This window comes from Urocitellus parryii, chromosome 2, assembly GCF_045843805.1.
Source record: "Urocitellus parryii isolate mUroPar1 chromosome 2, mUroPar1.hap1, whole genome shotgun sequence".
Taxonomy (NCBI): domain Eukaryota; kingdom Metazoa; phylum Chordata; class Mammalia; order Rodentia; family Sciuridae; genus Urocitellus; species Urocitellus parryii.
The window spans coordinates 175,220,220-175,238,429 of NC_135532.1; the positions used below are offsets into that span (position 1 = coordinate 175,220,220).

General features: G+C 42.7%; 1 protein-coding gene across 1 annotated transcript in view; it reads left to right on the forward strand.

Annotated features, from left to right (window-relative positions):
* Positions 1-18,210, forward strand: part of Apod (apolipoprotein D) — a 356,333-nt gene that overhangs the window by 257,196 nt on the left and 80,927 nt on the right. The window lies entirely within an intron of this gene.

The following is an 18,210-nucleotide window of genomic DNA, read 5'->3' on the forward strand; positions in this document are numbered from 1 at the left end:
GGTAGTAGCAGGTAGTAAATACCAGCTACAACCATGTGACCAGTCACAGCAGCAAGGTCTGTGATTGTCGTGGCTGTTTCTTCCTTATCTTGTTATGAATGTTTGTATATATACAGCAAATATCTTTGTTTTCTTCTGTTTCTTTCTCTTTTACCATATAACATAAGATGTATTGACTTCATCTTGTATTATTTAAGTATCTTTAACTTTCCATCATAGTATGAGTATAAGTTACAGAATGTCAAGGAGAAGAGTTTAAACAGCAGCTAAAGACTTTGTATCTCCTGGAGAAAAGTTGTAGTCCATATAGTTGTATCATGTTAGGCGGATATTTTTAAATTGATGATGATGATGATGATGATGATGATTTTGCAGTACTAGGGATTGAACCTAAGGCATCAACATGCTAGTACTACTGAGCTGCATCCCCAGCCCAAGTAGAACCTTCTTAATTTTTATTTGGAGATTACATATTGATAATTTAAGGAGACATGTATAGGTGCCAAATTGATGAGGCATGGACTTGTGATGGTTATTTTTTACCAAGCTACAGGTATCCATTCTGGATGTTCCTGTGAAGGGGTCCTTTTTGGAGGAGAGTAGCATTTAAATAAATGCATTTTGAGTAAAGCAGATTGTCCTACACAATGTAGGTGAGCCTTGTCCAATCAACCAAAGGCCTTAATATAAGCCAGGCATGGTGATACATGCCTGTAATCTCAGCAGCGTGGGAGGCTGAAGCAGGAGGATCGTGAGTTTAAAGCCAGCCTCAGCAATTTAGCAAGGCCCTAAAGAACTTAGCCAGAATCTGTCTCAAATTAAAAAATAGATAAAAGGGCTGGGGATGTGGCTCAGTGGTTAAGCACCCATAGGTTTAATCCCAGGTAACAAAAAAAAAAAAAAAAGAAAAAGAAAAAAAAGCCTTGGTATAAAAAGACTGAAGTCTCTAGAAAGAGAAATTGGCCAGTGGGCTGTCTTCAGACTCAAGCTGAAGCTCTTATGTGAGTCTTCAGCCTGTCAGCCTCTCCTGTAGAGTTTAAACTTGCTAAACCTCCACAGTTACAAGAGCCAACTCCTTAAAACCTGTGGTGCTGGGGAAAGATGGATGGATAGATAGATAGATAGATAGATAGATAGATAGATAGATAGATAGATAGATAGCTGGCTGGATAGGAATCCATGGAGATATTCTGTCTGCAGAACCCTGATTAATGCACCCACTCAGAGGAGTCTGCTTCCTGATTGGACCCTGATAACACCACATTGAAACAGATTCCTCTCCTCTGGAATTGTCCCTCCCCCCATCCCCGCCCTTTTTTTTTTTTTTTTTTTTTTTTTTGTAAGTCAGGACCTAACAGTGTCAGAAAATGCTCTGACCCTGGACCTGGAGCACAGGTCAGAGGCAGGAGGATTGATCTCAGGCCAAGCTGGGACGTGGCAAGACTTTTCCCCTCTCCAACCCCTGAGGTCTCTGTAGTTCCAACCCCTGAGGTCTCTGTAGTTCCTGCCTTCCAGGTGCTCACAGCCCGAGGAGGGGCTACATAACAGCAGCTCACTGTTTTCCAAGGCAGCTTGGATCAGGTGATACAAGTTAGGCAAGATGGGGCCCTGAAAGGATGGAAGAGAGAACTATTCCTTCAGGTTGGGGCCAAGGAGCAGATTTCATGGACCTAATGACTGCCTTGCATCTCAGATTCAGGATAGGCAGAATATTTTTCTTCCAACTTTTTATTTGGAAAATATTGGGGGCTGAGGACATAGGTCAGTGGTAAAGCAGCTGCCTAGCACATGCAGGACCCTGGATCTGATTTCCTAGGAATGAACAGAAAAAAAGAAGAAAAAAAGTTTCAACTTGCAGAAAAAATGAAGGAAGCATATAATGAACATTCAAACATCCATAGTCAAGATTTACCAATTTATAAATTTGTCATACTTGCTTTCTCTCCTGAATATATATGTACATACATATATACAGTAAATACACATGTTTGTATATATGTATGTATGTAAATATATATGTATGTATATACTGCCAAATCAGTTGGAAGTAGTTGGAGACACTAGGTGTGTTGGTGCACACTTGTAATCCTAGCAACTCAGGAGGCTGAGGCAAGAGGATCACAAGTTCAAGGCCAGCCTGGGAAACTTAGCGGATCCCTGTCTCAGAATAAAAATAAAAAGGGCTGGGGATGTACCTCAGTGGTAAAATACCCCTGGATTGATCACCAGTACTGGGGGAAAAAAGAAAGATAATTAGTTGTAAACATGACTCATCATTTCCAAGTATTTGTTTCTGCACATATCTCACAAGGCAGTTCTCCTACATAACCATGATACTATTAGATGCTATTGTCATATTCAAGAAATTTAATTTTTATAACAATATTATTTAATTAATGTTATTCAAATTCCTTCAATTGTTCACATAATGCCCTTTACAGGGAATCAAAGATCAGGACTGCACTTAATTACTATGCCTCTTCAGTTTTCTATCATCTAAACAGTACCCTGACTCCTCCAGGGTGTATAGAAGGGTCTTTCATGACATTGATAGTTTACTGAGTTCAAACCATTGTTTTGTAAAATATCCCCAAATTTGGATTTGTCTGATAATTTCCTCATGAATGGATTCAAATTAAATATTTTTGGTAGAAATAGTTCCTAGGTGATATGGAGGTAGAATTTAGACAGGTTAAAATAAGTGACCTAGACATAGGAAATAGCAAAATTATGTTCCTTAGGTGTGAAAAGGCCCAGAGGGTCAGGAAATAGGTGTGGTCCAAGGGAGCCAAGTGAGTCTTGGGTACTGGGGATGGAGCAGGAGGCGGGTGAGCAGCAGGACATGAGAATATGGAAGTTTTATCCAAGTTTCTTGGTCTTTGTTCAAGAGAGCACTGGATGCATATCAACACTTTATAAAAGAATCTCAAAGATCAAAAAGTCTTCATGACCCAAGGAAAAGATTTCAAATGGCAGAATTCCTGGTCCTTAGAAGAGATGTTTTAAATGATGGGGCCTTTCCAGGCATCCCCAGACTGTGATGTTTGGTTAATTGGGGAAAAGAGGGAAAGAAATTCTCAATTAAATCAAAGGGAGTATGATTGTTTTTTAGCATCACCCCTTTGTCTTTCATTATTGTCTGTCAGCTTTGTCATTAGCCATTTTCTTTAGAGGTGTTTCCTTTAGCTACTGATATCCCTTCCCCTCCCTTCTCTGCTTCCCAATCACTCAAATAACCTCCTTTTCGCTCCTCACATGGGCATCGAGCTGCCTGGTCCAGACCTCAGTAGCCAGCATTGCAGGCCAGCCTGGAGGAAGGACCACACTGTTGGGGCAGCTCATGTGGGGCTCCAGGTCCTACAAAAGAGCAAATCACTTGAGAAGACTCTGATGTAGTCAGAGACACACACTGTAAACAGGAGGTAAGCCTAGCCCAAGTCAAAAGCCCAAGTGGACCGTCAGAGAGTGTTGAAACAAAGAGAGTCTGAAGGGCTGAGGCTGGGGAGTTGTCTCCTGAATTTGTCCTTAGTGGTGTCCTCCCTGCTCTCAAGTCACCTCAGATTTACGGGTGGTGATGTGTGTGGGCTTAAGGTCAGGAAATCATGCATGTCTTTGTTTGGAAGCCCTGGCAAGCCAGAGCATCTTTGGGTTACCCTGTCTAATAGTGCCTTGGAGTGGTGACTTCCTGAGATGGACTAAAGGTTTCTAGTCCTCAAAGGGACTTGTGATCCCAACACCTGTAAAAAGTGATGGGCTTTCTCACTTCATAGAATTTTAGAATTTGGTGTGAGTAGTTTGGTATGTTCTCATGAAAACAAAGTCAGTTGTAGGAAGAGTTTCTCCTAAGACTCCACAGATTGGCCCGCGGGCCACATGTGGCCTGGGTTCCTGGAAGCTCTTCTTGCTCTCTATCCCAGAGTCTGAAGCCAGCCTCCAGGGCAGGAGGAATTTGTCTTACCTGTCACAACACTCTATTTCCTCTCCAATCTCCAGGTTAGATCTAGTGTGTTGAAGGACACAGGACACAGGATGAGATCCTGGTAGGTCAATTAGAGAAGAGACAAGGAAAGGAAAGGTCACGAGGGTATGTACCATAGGAGGAGGGGTGAGCTGGAAACAAAAGACCACCAAGTTGACCAGCCTAGTCTTCCAGCCCTGACCAAAGTAGAAGAAAAGGCAGAACTGGCAGTGTGAGAAGATGTGAGGCTGCCTCAGGGAATGTGCCCCTACACAAAATAATAGAGCTTCACCATGTTGGGAGGCATGAAGTTGGAAGGCAGTGACCAAAGTCGTGTCCACCAGGGTACCGTGGACACTGCATCCAGACAATGTAATGGTGAGGCCAAAAGGCAAGAAAAGAAATGAAGAATTAATTTTAAAAACTTTAAACTGCTACTGCTGCAGGCATACTCATTATTAACCTAGATTAGTTGGGATGATTACATAAAATGATCAAAAGAATAATAAGAGTTCAGCAAGTTGGTTGCATACAAGACACATTTGGGGAGAAAATTAATAGCCTTTCTGTTCAGGAACTATATATAGTGGTAGGGGCTGAGGATGGAGCTCAGTGAGGGTGTTGCAAAGCAAGGCCTTTCACGGAGCCTAAAAGACTGCGTATATTCTCAGTTACTGATTCTTGCAGAAATACCAGAAGGTTTCAGGTGAGTTGCACATAGTAACCGGCATGAGTTTATTAGAAGAGATAGGAAAAGGAGAGTCAAGGGACAAAGTGGGTCCCCCCAGAGAGGAGAGGGACAATGTCAACCTCTTGGCCTTCTGTTTTACTGGGGGTCCCAGGGAAGTTTCCAGAGAGTCCTGCCCAGGTTGACTTCTCTACTTCTGACAGCAGGATTGCATCAGACTTTCAAGTCCAAACTGCTCTTGGTCTTACCCCATGGAGGGAAGATTTTATCATTATAATAACATGCTAAAGATCCAAGGCTGAGTCAGCTTGGTCCCCACTGGAACTTGTTCTTACAGATTTTATGGATGGCGGGGAGGCTTTGCTTTTAATTATCCTATCTGTCTGAGTCTTGAAGTCTGGTCTGCTTAAAGGTCACAAAAGTTCCTTTCTTCAGGGTAACCTGTGTTGTTCTTGTATTCATCAGGGAAAAGCCATTCAGGTCTGCATTTCTATTGCAGATAACAGGTTGTTTGCTGAGGAATGTTTCATATTGTATTGACTTAAAACAGGATAGGCCCACAGATAAATTGCTTTTAAAAGGAAATCATGTAGGGATCAGCATAGTAGGCCCACTTTATAGAATTATCCCCTTAATCTCAAGTTCCCTCTGCTCACATCTGTGTGTGACCTATCAGTAGGGCGCTTGCTTAGCATGTGCAAGGCCTTAGGTTGGATTCTCAGAACTGCAAAAAATAAAAATAAAAAAGTTGCAAAAAAAGAAAATACAATAGTAAAAAAAAATCATACATCTCACAATAACAACAAAATAAAGGTATCTAGATAACAAAAAATGTAGAGTAATTATCGAGAAAACTATTGTTACTGAAAGACATGAAAGATCACTTAAAGAAGATGTATCAGGTTAGATAGAAAAACAACATTGTAAAAGATGGATTTTTTTCCCCTCCGTGTTCATCTAGAATTTAGTATAGCTTGAGGAGGTTAAAGAGGAAAACTTGGCAAATTGATTCCAAAGAAGTAAATGCAGGAAGGGGCTGGGATTGTGGCTCAGTGGTAGAGAGCTCGCCTAGCTCCTGTGAGGCCCTGGGTTCGATCCTCAGCACCATAAATAAATAAATAAATAAATGTATTGTGTCCAACTACAACTAAAAAATAAATTTTAAAAAATGCTTTTAAAAAAAGTAAATGCAGGAAGATCACAAGTTCAAGGCTAGCCTCAGTAATTTTGAGACCCTGCCTCAAAGTAAATATTAATAAAGGTCTGGGAATTAGCTCAGTTGTTGAACAACAACAACAACAAAAAAGACATCAAATTGAGGTAGGACAGGTAGAAAGGAGACAAGGATGGAAAGGGAGCCTATAGCTTTAATCCACCTAGTGCCTTGGGGATGGAGCTAGGGCCTTGAGCATGCTAGACAAGCACTCCTTTGCTGAACTACATCTGCTATCCCTATAGCTTTAAATCTAAAAACCCCACCTTCATCTACCCCCCAGGCCTATTTTCCTCTAGCCCGAAATTCTTAAAAGGTCCAATAAATCTTAGAGCACTCTAAGTCAGGTTAACTAGTGTCTATATACCTTGTTTGCTTCCAGATGTGCTTTTAGACTAATTAAAGGTAATCTAGAGAGAAACATTGTTAGAGATCCATGATATGGGTACAGTCCAAATGCTGTCTATTAACATCGACCTGAAGATCCTAAGAACCAGGCCACAATCAAAGGAATCAAATTCCTGAGGCTGACACCAGCCCTTATAATTCTCATGTTCACCATTTATAGAGTTTCCTCAGAAAGAAGGCTGAGATCCCCAAGCATCCTCCTTCTCTAGCACCTGCACTCCCTTTGCCTGCATAAGCTGCTCTATTGTTTGCTTTCCTGAATAAATCTCCTTGCTTTCCTAAATAAGTCTCTCCTTGTGTTTCTTTTGACACATCCTGAAATTCCTCTCTCTGGTATAAGTGAAGAACCTGCCAGGGCTGAGTAGAGTTTCCCTTCTCCCTTCTGGAACCTCCTTGGACCCCAACTGTTGACAAAATGTATGAAGAGACAAAGATATCAAAGATATACTGTAGTATGAAAAAGTGTCACCTGAGTATGGTGGTGCATGCCTGTAATCCCAGCACCTTGGGAGGTGAAGACAGGAATAACAAGTTTGAGGCCAGCTTCAGCAATTTAGTGAGGTTCTAAGCATCTTAGCAAGACCCTGTCTCAAAATATAAAAAGGGCTGAAGATGTGGCTCAGTTGTTAAGTGCCTCTGGGTTCAATCTTTGGTACAAAAAAAAAGAAAGAAAGAAAATAAGTATCAAAGTTCAGAACAGTGTGTGTGTGTGTGTGTGTGTGTGTGTGTGTGTGTGTATGTATGTGTGTGTGTTGCTGAAAGCTTGGTCCTTGTCCCTGATGCCATTCCAATAACAAGGACACAGTTTTGAGAAAAAGGAAAAAGAAGGTTTATTACTTTGCTAATAAAGGAGAATCACAGGGGACTCCTGTCCCAGAGGCTGAGATTCTGCCCATCAAGGGTAACAGGGGACTTTTTAAAGACGTGATTCAAAGGCTACATTCCATGTGTTCTCTGTTGGAATTGTAATCCACTTGTTGATTTGGGAGATAGTCATTTCTGAGATCTGCTGGTACCATCCCCAAAGTATCTGGATTACTTCATTCATGATGAATGTATTCTCAAGGACAGATAAATCTGCCTAAAATGGGGAAGATAATCCTGTTTCGCCTGAGATTAGGGAAGAGCAGGGAGAGAGGAAGAGAAAGAAACATGTTCATTTAAAAAATAAGTTGCAGTGGCAGAGCAGCAAAGGCTATATTCAAATAATAAAGTGAACCACTGTTACATTTCCCCACTGCCAATTTCTACATTCCAGTTCTATGGAAAAATGGGTGATGACATCTCCAAGCTGCTTCTTGCTGAAAGAGAACAAAGTTGGGGGTAATAACCAAAGTCCTTGTTCTCCATCATGTGGGACATGGACAGTTAAGGGTATTCAGCATCAGAGCATTTCAGAAGTCCACAGTGGCAGATGGCAGATGATTGGACAAGGTATTACATGGGGTAGGGATCATGCTAAGACAACAATAACAAGATAGCAAAACATTTTTTATAAACAATTGGCACAAAAGCAATCAGTATTTTAGCCAATCTCTGAAAACCATGATGACAGTAACTCATAATAATATCAGTGGAAAACAGATCAATTTTATCAATGTATGAGGTTAGGAAGATTTGTAGGTCTGTGGGATCAGGCTCAAATTAACTCAGGCAAACTTATGACTCTAGAGTCCTTTGTGATCATTATTATTAGGCACTCTCACATGTAGTGGCATCCCCTTTCTCCACAGAAAAGTCTTAACCGGGCTTCTCCAGAAATCTTCACCATGGCTAATTTTAGGACTGTCAGCAAAAGAGTCTCTACAAAAGAGTTCAATGTAGATAAACTTCCAATTTTCATGTTGCCCTGTTTTACTTGGCCACTGGCTGAGAAGAAATCAGCACTCTAGGAACTGGACACCCCCTTACTAGTTTTTCACAAACGTATCCAGTACAGTAGTTTGTAGAAGTGTGTAAACAAGGCCTCTGGCCTTGAGCTGGGCTTCAAGATGTCTACATTTCTAAGATAAGAGAAATTACCAACTGGCTCCATGGTAACAGCTGGCAGGGAGAGGAAAGAAAGGGGAGAAGAAGCTCTCCCCTTCTCAGGTGTTGTCTTTGAATGGTCAACTTGCCCAGAACAGTGAAAGAAAAAGCTGCTTTTATGTGAACTTCTACAGACTGAACTTCTGAGCCCCTCCCCTTACATGCCGGGTATAAAATTCTAAAACTTTCTGAACTTGAGGTTCAGGGGATTGATTGATTACAGCAAAAGCTTTGCCCTCTGAACCTGGCTGCAGCCAAAAAACACTATTTCCTGCTATCTTCGGTGTCTTTCCTCGTCTGTCCCTACAACAACTCAAGGACCTTTCATCTATAGCCTCCAGCTTACTTAACTTTTGGTAGGACTGACACAAATGTATGTCTTAAGTTACATTTAAAAATCCATTGTTTTTCCTTTTAAATATCCATGTAGGACTGTGCTTAGGCTATTCTCTCCTGCCAGGTGTTTAGGACCCACTTGGTCAACTGATCATATCTACTCTTAAGAGTCAGCTGAGATTCCTCAGAGATCAGTCTTGGGGACTTGTGTGAAGCCTTTTGGCTCCTTTAGCTTTTCTTTACCCATGGTGCTACCTGCCAGGATGGGTAAGCGTCTTGCTGACCATATATACCTTCTCTTAGAAGCATCAAGGACATTTCCTTCTCCAGTGACCCTCCTCTTTGCAGAAATATACACTGGTTGGCTTCCTGTTCTCTAGGGTCCTCTCAATCTCCCTGATCAGCAAATTGGGTGGCTAAATGGACTTGCAGGAACCAGAGAGAGGTCCTGTCTTTCTCTATGTCCTGGCTGATTTTAGAGGGCAAAAGCCAAAATGTTGGCTCCTTTTTCCTGGCCCTTTTACTTCCTTGACTTTGGTCTCCAAGTTTTTGGTTTTAAACATCCAGAAGGCCAGTATCACCAGTCTTAAAGTAGGAGTAACGGGTTATAACGTCAATATCTACAATTTTACAGTTGCTCCTTTCATTTAATTGGGGTCAATATTAGTACTGTAAGTCAGTATTACATCTTACTTGTCCTATAGATGATGGCTTATTATCTCAAATTAACTCAGGTTGTTTTATTAGAAGCAGTACCTCTGCAAAACACTATTAAGCAACAGTTGTAAAGTTCACAGGAAAAATACAAGATTAAATTAACAGAGCAAAAACATATTCAGGGGGCTGGGGTTGTGCCTCAGTGGTAGTGCACTTGCCTAGCATACATGAGGCACTGGATTCGATTCTCAGCACCACAAATAAATAAATAAAAGTCCATCAACAACTAAAACGCATTTTAAAAACATAAAACATGTGGAATAGCTATGAACAAAGAAAAATGATTTTTATTTTATTCTTATTTCCAGTTGTTTTTAAAATTTTGTTCTAATTAGTTATACATGACAGTAGAATGCATTTTGACACATTGTACACCAATGGAGCCCAACTTCTCATTCCTCTGGCTGCACATGGTATAGTCACACCAGTAGTGTAATCATAATTCCATCTCATTCCACCATCCTTTCCATCTCCACAGCTCCTCCTCTCCTCCCATTCCCCTCTGCACAACCCAAAGTTCCTTCATTCTTCACTCCCCCCACCATTATGGATCAGCATCCACTTATCAGAGAAAATATTCAGTCTTTGGTTTGAAGGATTTGGATTATTTTGCTTAGCATGATATTCTCCAGCTCCATCCATTTACCTACAAATGCCATAATTTCATTATTCTTTAAAGCTAAGTAATATTCCATTGTATATATGTACTACATTGTCTTTATCCATTCATCCACTGAAGAGCATCTGAAAAGAAATGCTAGAAATAAAAAATATGTGTATTGTAGCAGATAAAGTTCAACAGATTTAAAAAAGCTGAAAATGATAAATAAAATATAAAATTGACAAAACTGAAAAATATAAATTAATTTTTTCAGTGTGTTTATTGCAAACATGTTCTCAGTTTTGTTGTTTGCTTTATAATTTTTTGTGAAATTTTGAATGTAAAATGTTGGGTTTTGTAATCAAATCTAGTAAGCATTTTATTGGCATCATCTAAGTTTACTTGCGTTTCCCTCTCCTTCAAGCTGATAAGTATAAGGTATATTGTTTCCTTTTTCTTTCAATTCTTTATCTGAAATTAATGTCGGGTAAGATGAGATAACAGTCTAATCCATGTGTGTTCCCCATGGTTACAACCAATGGTTCCAGCATCATTTATCAAGTAAGATTTCATTTCCCTGATTCATGACCAACACTTAAGCAGACACCAAGTTCTTCATATACACTCAGATCTGCGGTGTGGACCCTGGGAGGTGCCTCCCAGTTTCCTTTCCAGAATGAAGAATTTACCCACCCAGCTGCTGGAGTGTGGGTGGGAGACAGCCTCAAATCTGGGTTCTGCCTCCCCTCCATCCAGGGACAGATTGTATCCAAGGAGTGGACACTACAGGCATACAGGACCAGCCACTTTGCCTCAATGCAAGGCAATTTTGAAGAACCACACGACCTTTGGGTTTGCTGAGCTTTTGTTGGGTCCCTACCTCAGGTGACTCCCCTCTGCTCAGTCTTGCATCTTCGCCTCCCCTTCCCTTCCTTCCAGGGGTGTTTATCTCCAAATAATTCCCAGTAAACATCCTTCATGGTGATCTCTAGAGTCTGTATGTGGACATTTTGTTTCATTAATCTATTGATTTTAGCACCAGGTATTTGTTGTTTTTTTTTTTTTGTAGTTTTCAAATACAAGGAGTTTTTTGTGTTCTTACTTGTCATCATCTGAATCCATAGAGTTATTAACAAAACACCATACAAGGACTGGCAGTGTAGTCAGTGGTAAAGTTCTTGCCCAGCACATGAGACAAGGCCCTGGGTTGAATCCCTAGTACCACATTTTACACACACCACAAACACACCATAACACAAAATATTCACTAATGAAATCACCTAAGAGTCTCCACTCAAATATCTTCTTTCATTTATAAAGATTTCACAGGCATGGGGTTCTTGGCACTCCCAAAATGGAAGTGAGTGAGGGCTCAGGCCTGAGAGGTCTCCATGTGGGGCTCAGGGGATGAAGTTCCCATGTACATCCTGGCATCAATGGCTGTTAAGGGATGAATGGAAGGCTGAGCATCCCCTGGAGGCCTCCTGCTGCAGAATTGGGCTTATGGGAAGCTAAACACAGAGTCAGTCCTCCCTAACCTCCACCCTGGGCCCCTGGAGACAGAACAAAGGAGAAGGCTGGCACCACAATTCCCTGCAAGGACCCTTGGGGAGCACTGTGGGTTACTTACCCCACTGCATTGCTATGATCCACTCAGCATTTTTCACATGGGACTTCAAGTAAAAATTTCCATTAAAAAATATCTTTTACAACATTATAAACTGTTAATGAGGACTAGACTAGTCATTAATTGCTGAGAAAACTGAGGCCCAGAAGGTAAGGTACTGGTCCAAGGCCAACCAGAAAGTTAGTGGTGCCATCTTTTCTCTTTGTTTATCCAGGGACACCTGGTTGTGCTCTGAAGCCCTGTGACCTGGACCCTGCACCCTCCAGATCTATATTCCCACTCCTTAAGCTCCAACTGCTTCAGCTTCAGGGTCATCCCCACCTCAGGGCTTCCCCCAACACTTGTGCTACCCATAGACACCCCTCTCCCAATGCACACCTGTTACTCCTCACCTCCTGGAAAGCTGCGGCCTCACCACTCCCTGGAGGGGCCCTGCCCATGTGTGTACAAACCCACAGTTGGAGACCTGGGCCCAAGGAGCTCTGTGGGATGGTGTTGAGGGGAGTATCCTAATGAGAACAGTGTGTGTACAGGGTCCACGTGCACAGGGTCCCACTCTGAGCCTTCCTCCCTCTGCATCCAGATAGCTGCAGACATGTACCTGGGGCACAACAGACCCAATGCAAGGGGTCAGAACCTAACTTGGCTTGGTTTCCCTGACCACTCCTGAACACTCTCACCCCTTAGCTTGGAAAGCACAGAGCCCAGGGCTCCCAGCCAGGAGCCTCATCCCGGCTGCAGTTCCCCTCTACCCCATTTCTTAGGGCAAGAACCTAGAAGGGCAATGAGAGGGACGTTCCCAGAGGCTCCCAGAGTGCCCTGGAGAAAACCCCAAAGGAAAGGAACAGTGAGTGTCAGGGCCTGGGAGCTGGGGTCAGGGACCATGAAAAAAGACCCAGCTTCCCTCACTCACCAGCCCCAGGGTCCACCACTTGAGCCTCTGGTTTACCAACTCACCTGGGTCCCAGCAGTGCACAAAGAGTGACATAGCAGTTCCTGGCACAACCCTGGTCAAAGGGGTTGTCCCCTTAAGGAATCAACCCTGGAGGGAGATGAGGATGGGGAAAGGATCTCAGAACCAGCAGGACTGGGCAAGACCATCTCCCAGTGACCCTCTCTAAGTTGGTCAGCAAAGTAAGGGCTCAACACAGGTCTGTGGCAAGACTCCAAGGGCAGGGGAGCCCAAGAGTGACCCAGGGCCTCCTGCCTTCCTGGGCTCTTAGGAGGAGTGACCATCTTTGCCCTGCTTGTGAGCAGCTCTCCCCAGACAGTGCTGACCCAGCACCTACCTCTCCTGCCTTCTCAGGGCTCCTCATAACCTTGTGCCTCCATTTGCAGGATCTTTGCTCTGTCTCCATTGGCCACACCTGTCCTCTCACCGGTCCTTCCAGGTACCTTTTAAGATCTTCCTTGTGCTGCTCAACTGCTCCAAAGACAGTGTCACCACCCCACTCCCACTTCACTTCCCACCTATCATTTTTTTTTTTCTAAAAATGTGCCTTCATTGAATTTCACTATCTGGGAGGGCAGTGGCAGCGGGGAAGCCCAGTTATATTTTCCTAATCAAAAATCAGATGGCCCAGGAAAATCTGGGCTGAACACCTTCAGTACACAACGCAGTAAATGTCAAGCTCAAAGGTCAAGTCTTCCCCTGGACACTGACTGGTTTCTGCTCTCCCTTATTCCTCTTTCCCCACCTCATCTTTTAGCCTCACCTCCTCCTCCTCCTCCCAGACCAGGTTGAGTCTCAGCCCAGCTCATGAGCTTTAGTTAGTAAATATTGTGTCAGAATGGGAAGTGGCCCAGCAGCACCTCAGTCCACCCCAGCTTTCCCATGGCCCACACAGGAAGACTTTGATCTTCAACACTATTCTCCACTATGAGGAACTAGGATTGAATACCTTCTTCTCCCCACATGAAATCCTGTCAGACATGAATAGAATCCAACAGCTCTGAGGCACCCAGACCAGCCTCTCTCACTGGCTCCACTCCTGGGGCTCCTGTTCCAATTCTGTGTCTCAAACACCCTCACACTCCACAGGACCAAAATGCAGCTGCACCTTCTTCTTGCCCCATCTCCTGCCCAACTTCCTGCTGCCTCTCCTTCTTCCCCTTATCCTGGGGGGTCAGGGCACCAGCCTTCCCTCTGTTCCTTTCTCTCTTTTCTTCTATCCCCAGTGTTAATTCTTTTGATTGTTAGTTCACTCATTTATTCACATTTCTTTTCTTTGTGTGCTGGGGATTGAAGAACCCAGGGCCTTGCACATGCTAAGCACATGCTCTACCACTCACACACACCCTCAGCCAGAAATATTTCAGGGCATCAAAATGCCTCAGTCAAGATGGTCACGGTGGTGTATGCCTGAGATCCAAAGGGACCCAAAAGACTAAGGCAAGAAGATCGCAAGTTTGAGACCAGCCTCAGCATCTTAGTGAAACTCCCGTTTCAAAATAAAAAATTGAAGGGACTGGGGATGTAGTTTAGTGATAAAGTACTCCTGGGTTCAATACTCAGTAGCAAAAAAATAAAGTCCAGTCACTGCACTGGAGTTGAAAGCACTCTGCAAACAGCATGACCTGTCTGGTGAGGGCAACTGTAACATAAAGCCCTGAGCACTGTGGGGAGTGGCCAGGGTAGTGCAGAGAGGGGGTATCATGGGGAAAGAGTAGGCAACCCAGCCTACAGCACATGCAGAGAAGCCCAGAGAGTTAAGTGCTAAGACATGAAACAGGGCTATTTCAGCTACTTCCAGTTTCAGAGGCTGTGTCCAGTCCTCCAAAGAGTAGTCTGAAGATGTCTGCTGGCTTTGCCCATTGGCAAAAGCATCATCCTGACAGAAAGGGCAGGAGCTGGGCTGACCTGGGCCAGGAAGTGAAGGAAGCCGACTCTTGCTTGGCTAGCCTTGCATCTCAGCCTCCTTGATCAAGCACTTCCTGAGGGAATAACCTGCTGCATTTGCCCAAGCTTTGGCCCACCTGGTAACACAAGTCATTGTATTTGCTTTGTCCCTGCTTTTCTTCTTCCCTAACTCTTACTTTCCTAGAAATCCCCTGGTAAAGCATGTAACCTTTGCCTCAGGCTGAGTTTCTCAAGGGGAGTTGGCCTTGTGCAGGGATTTTGTTGATTTAAAATCCCTCCCAAGAAGAGGAAATACTATTCTTGGCTTTGGGGCTGGGGTGTGCCCATTATAAATTTTTCTAGCCAAGGGATGAAAACTGAAAACCCAACTTTTATGGAAAAATATACAGTAAAGGGCTAGAAAGGGGAATATGAACCCTGAATAGATAGATATTTAATAGATTCAACAATATAGTCCCTCCCTGAAATGACACAGCATGTTTTCCTTGAAAACAGCTCATGGGTGGTGCTGAGCTTGTTACCAGAGTTCTAGGACAGAGGCCTGACTCTGGGGATCCAAATCAGGTCAGAACACTTCCTGCCTCCCAAAAGCCAAACAGAAAAGGTATTGGTAAAAAGCTTGAAAGGATCTTTAATCAGTGTAGCTACACCAGAAAGGCAAGGGGACCCAAATCTGTAGGCCTGTCTCTGAGGGGCTGATGATGACTTTGAGGTTTTGTCACTACAGAGGTCCAAGAGAGTTCCCAGAAGGGAGAAGTTGAACTCAACTCAGCCCTGGCAGGTTCCTGACTTAAACCACAGAAATGAATTTTAAGATGCATCAAAAGAGGTATGAGTAGAGACTTATTTAGGAAAACAAAATTTATTCAGGAAACTCCCTAAAGAATCCCTGGCAGAGTTGGCTTTCAAAGAGTGAAAGAGCTGGAGTCTGATGTCCTCAGGTGACCATAGCGGCAATCAAGAACCTGTTCAAGAAGAATTGAGCTTGCATCTACTGCTGCTTCCTTGTTCTTCCAACTTTTATTCCATTTATCCTACTGGACAGTGCTGCCCACACTTAGGGAGAGTCTTCACTTCATTTCACTGTCCTATATGCTAATTATTCCTAGACACACCCTGTTGACACACCCAGAAGCACTCTTAATCTCAGGTATCCAATCAAGTGGTCAATTCAAATTAACTATTACAATTCTCCAAGCAGTAGCTCACTAAATGAGGAAAGCAAGACGCTTTTATTAAGGAAATGTATAGAGATTCCTATAACAAAGACTTATCACATGTAGAGATGAGCACATTTCTAAGCATGCTCAGTTCAAGCTCATACATTGCACATTAAAAAAAAATGACTTACGGAATGCCTCTGAGCCAAGAATGTAGTATTATAATGAGCAAAATTTATCTAATTCATCTAAAAAGTGTGAATCAGAGTGACTCTGATTTTGCCTGGTTCCTTCTAAGTTTGAGGGCCATATCTGAAAAAAATAAACAAATAAACCTACTTTGAAAGAACATTGAGTCATTTAAAGGGGCAGCAACACCCCCCCCCCCGCAATTGTCCCTAAAACTACCTTCCTATTACTATAGGCTAGAAACAAGGTCTCATTGTTCCCAGTAGGGGAGAGAAAGGTAAATCTTGTGGTCAGAAGTTTGAACACTTTAAAGTGGCTGTTTGGGCTTGATATGATGGCTCATGCCTGCAATCCCAGTTACTCAGGAGGCTGAGACAGAGGATTATAAGTTTGAGATGAACCTGGGCAACTTAGTAAGATCTCAAAATTAAACAGAATGAGCTGAGGATATAGCTCAGTGGCTGAGCACTTGCTTAGCATTTGTGAGACCCCGGGTTCAATTCCTAGTACCCCCTCCCCAAACACACACATACACAAAATATTGTTTGGAAGGGGTGAAATCTGAGAAAAACCTGAAAAACACTCTCATCTGCACTTGCTTCAAATCACTTGGCATTATCACTAATTTTAGAGGTCACACAGCTAAGCAGTGTGCTCCCATTAGCTTTACTGTAGAAAACATCTTTATATATTGGTGTCCATAGTTATGGTTGCCTACATTATTTTTCAAGAACTTGGAATTAGTTCAAAACAATTGAAAACCATCGAAACTTTACTTGGGCCTGCACAGGTATATGATGGATGAGCTTTTGAGTCAGAGGACCAAAAGTTCCATCCTTGGCATATTAACACCGCCCCTTTTCTGAATATTCATCCAAAGAAGAGCCACAAAGTTGGATCACACAGGTACAGACAACTGTTGCTGTATTTTCCCTGCCTCCAATCATCTCCCCCCACATTTTTGTCCTATAAATATTCCTAAACCCTTTGGTAGATTTTTTTTGTGTGTGTTGGGCATTGAACCCAGGGGCACTCAACCACAACCATATCCCCAGCCCTTTTTATTTATTTAGAGACAGGGTGTCACTAAATTACTGAGGCTGGCTTTGAACTCATGATCCTCCTGCCTCAGCCTCTTGAGCCGCTGGGATTACAGGTGTGTGCCACTATGCCTGGCAAGGGGATAGATTTGAGATTTGGGGTTTCTACTACCTCATGTTTGGCTGCTTCATGAATAAAATGTCTTTTACAAAACTCATCATTCAGGGGTTGGTATACAGCCTGGTGTGAAAAACGAATTTCATTCAGTAGCAGGGCCCTGGGGATATGCATTTGAATAGAGTCATCATATTTGTTCAGTAAAATATCAAACATCTATGCTATTGTGGAGAACTCTGGTTTATTTTCTTTCTTGACTCTCGTGAGTCATTGTTTTATTATGAAGAAGCTCACTGGTTCATCATATTCAGCCAGACATGACCAGGGAGTTTCAAGTCAAATGACAGAGTTTGCTATTAAATAATAAAACCAATTATTTCTTCTGAGGTCTCAACTCAAGAGTTTGAAAAAGATAGAGAATCCAAAGGGAAATAAGAAATTTTGAACAGAAGTTCAGATTAAAATTTCTTAACATAAGATACTCCTGACTGTATATCATAGTTCATAAAAAACAAAAAGAAAATGCAAGCCAAGACAAATGAGAAGGTGCCCATATTCTACCGCATGGTTCTTGTGAAAAAGACAGGAAAATAGCAGTTTTTGAAGGAAGTGAGTGCTGGAAAAAAGATTCGCAACCCAGCTGTGTTACCAGAGGTGGAATCTTTTGACTTGGAAAGGAGAAAAATGAGACCGAGCCACATACTCTGAGCATTTCATTGGAGCCTCCGCTGAAGGGAGATAGCAATAACTGAGAGACCAGGCTGCTCCCCAGACAAAAGGAGATGGAAACTTATTATTGATTTTCTGTGGTGTTGTGGGAAACAGACTGCTCGAGAAGTAGCAAATGGCACTGGGAGAGAAGGAGAACTCCAAACTTTATTTTACTCTGGCGGGACCAGAGGAGAACAAGCTCCACACATTTGTGAGCCCTGATTCACAATTTCTCACAACATTTACAGGTTATGTGGTGTCATCTTAGACCTGTTGTGTCATTGTTTGTTTGTTTGTTTGTTTCTCTTTTAAAAATTTCTAATCTACATGACTGACGGCCTGGTGAGGTATCTGTAACATAAATGTGTTTACAGAAATCTGTCAAACTCTAGCCTTGAAAGCCTTGGATAGGGGTGTTTACATTTCAAAAGGGGTAGTCAGACTCTGAGAGACATTTATTCACAATCCAAAAGGTAGGGACCCATGGTTAATTAGGTTTCCTGAAGAAAAACTGACAGAAGGGGAGGGGGACTAACCCTTTCCCTAGGCAGTGGTT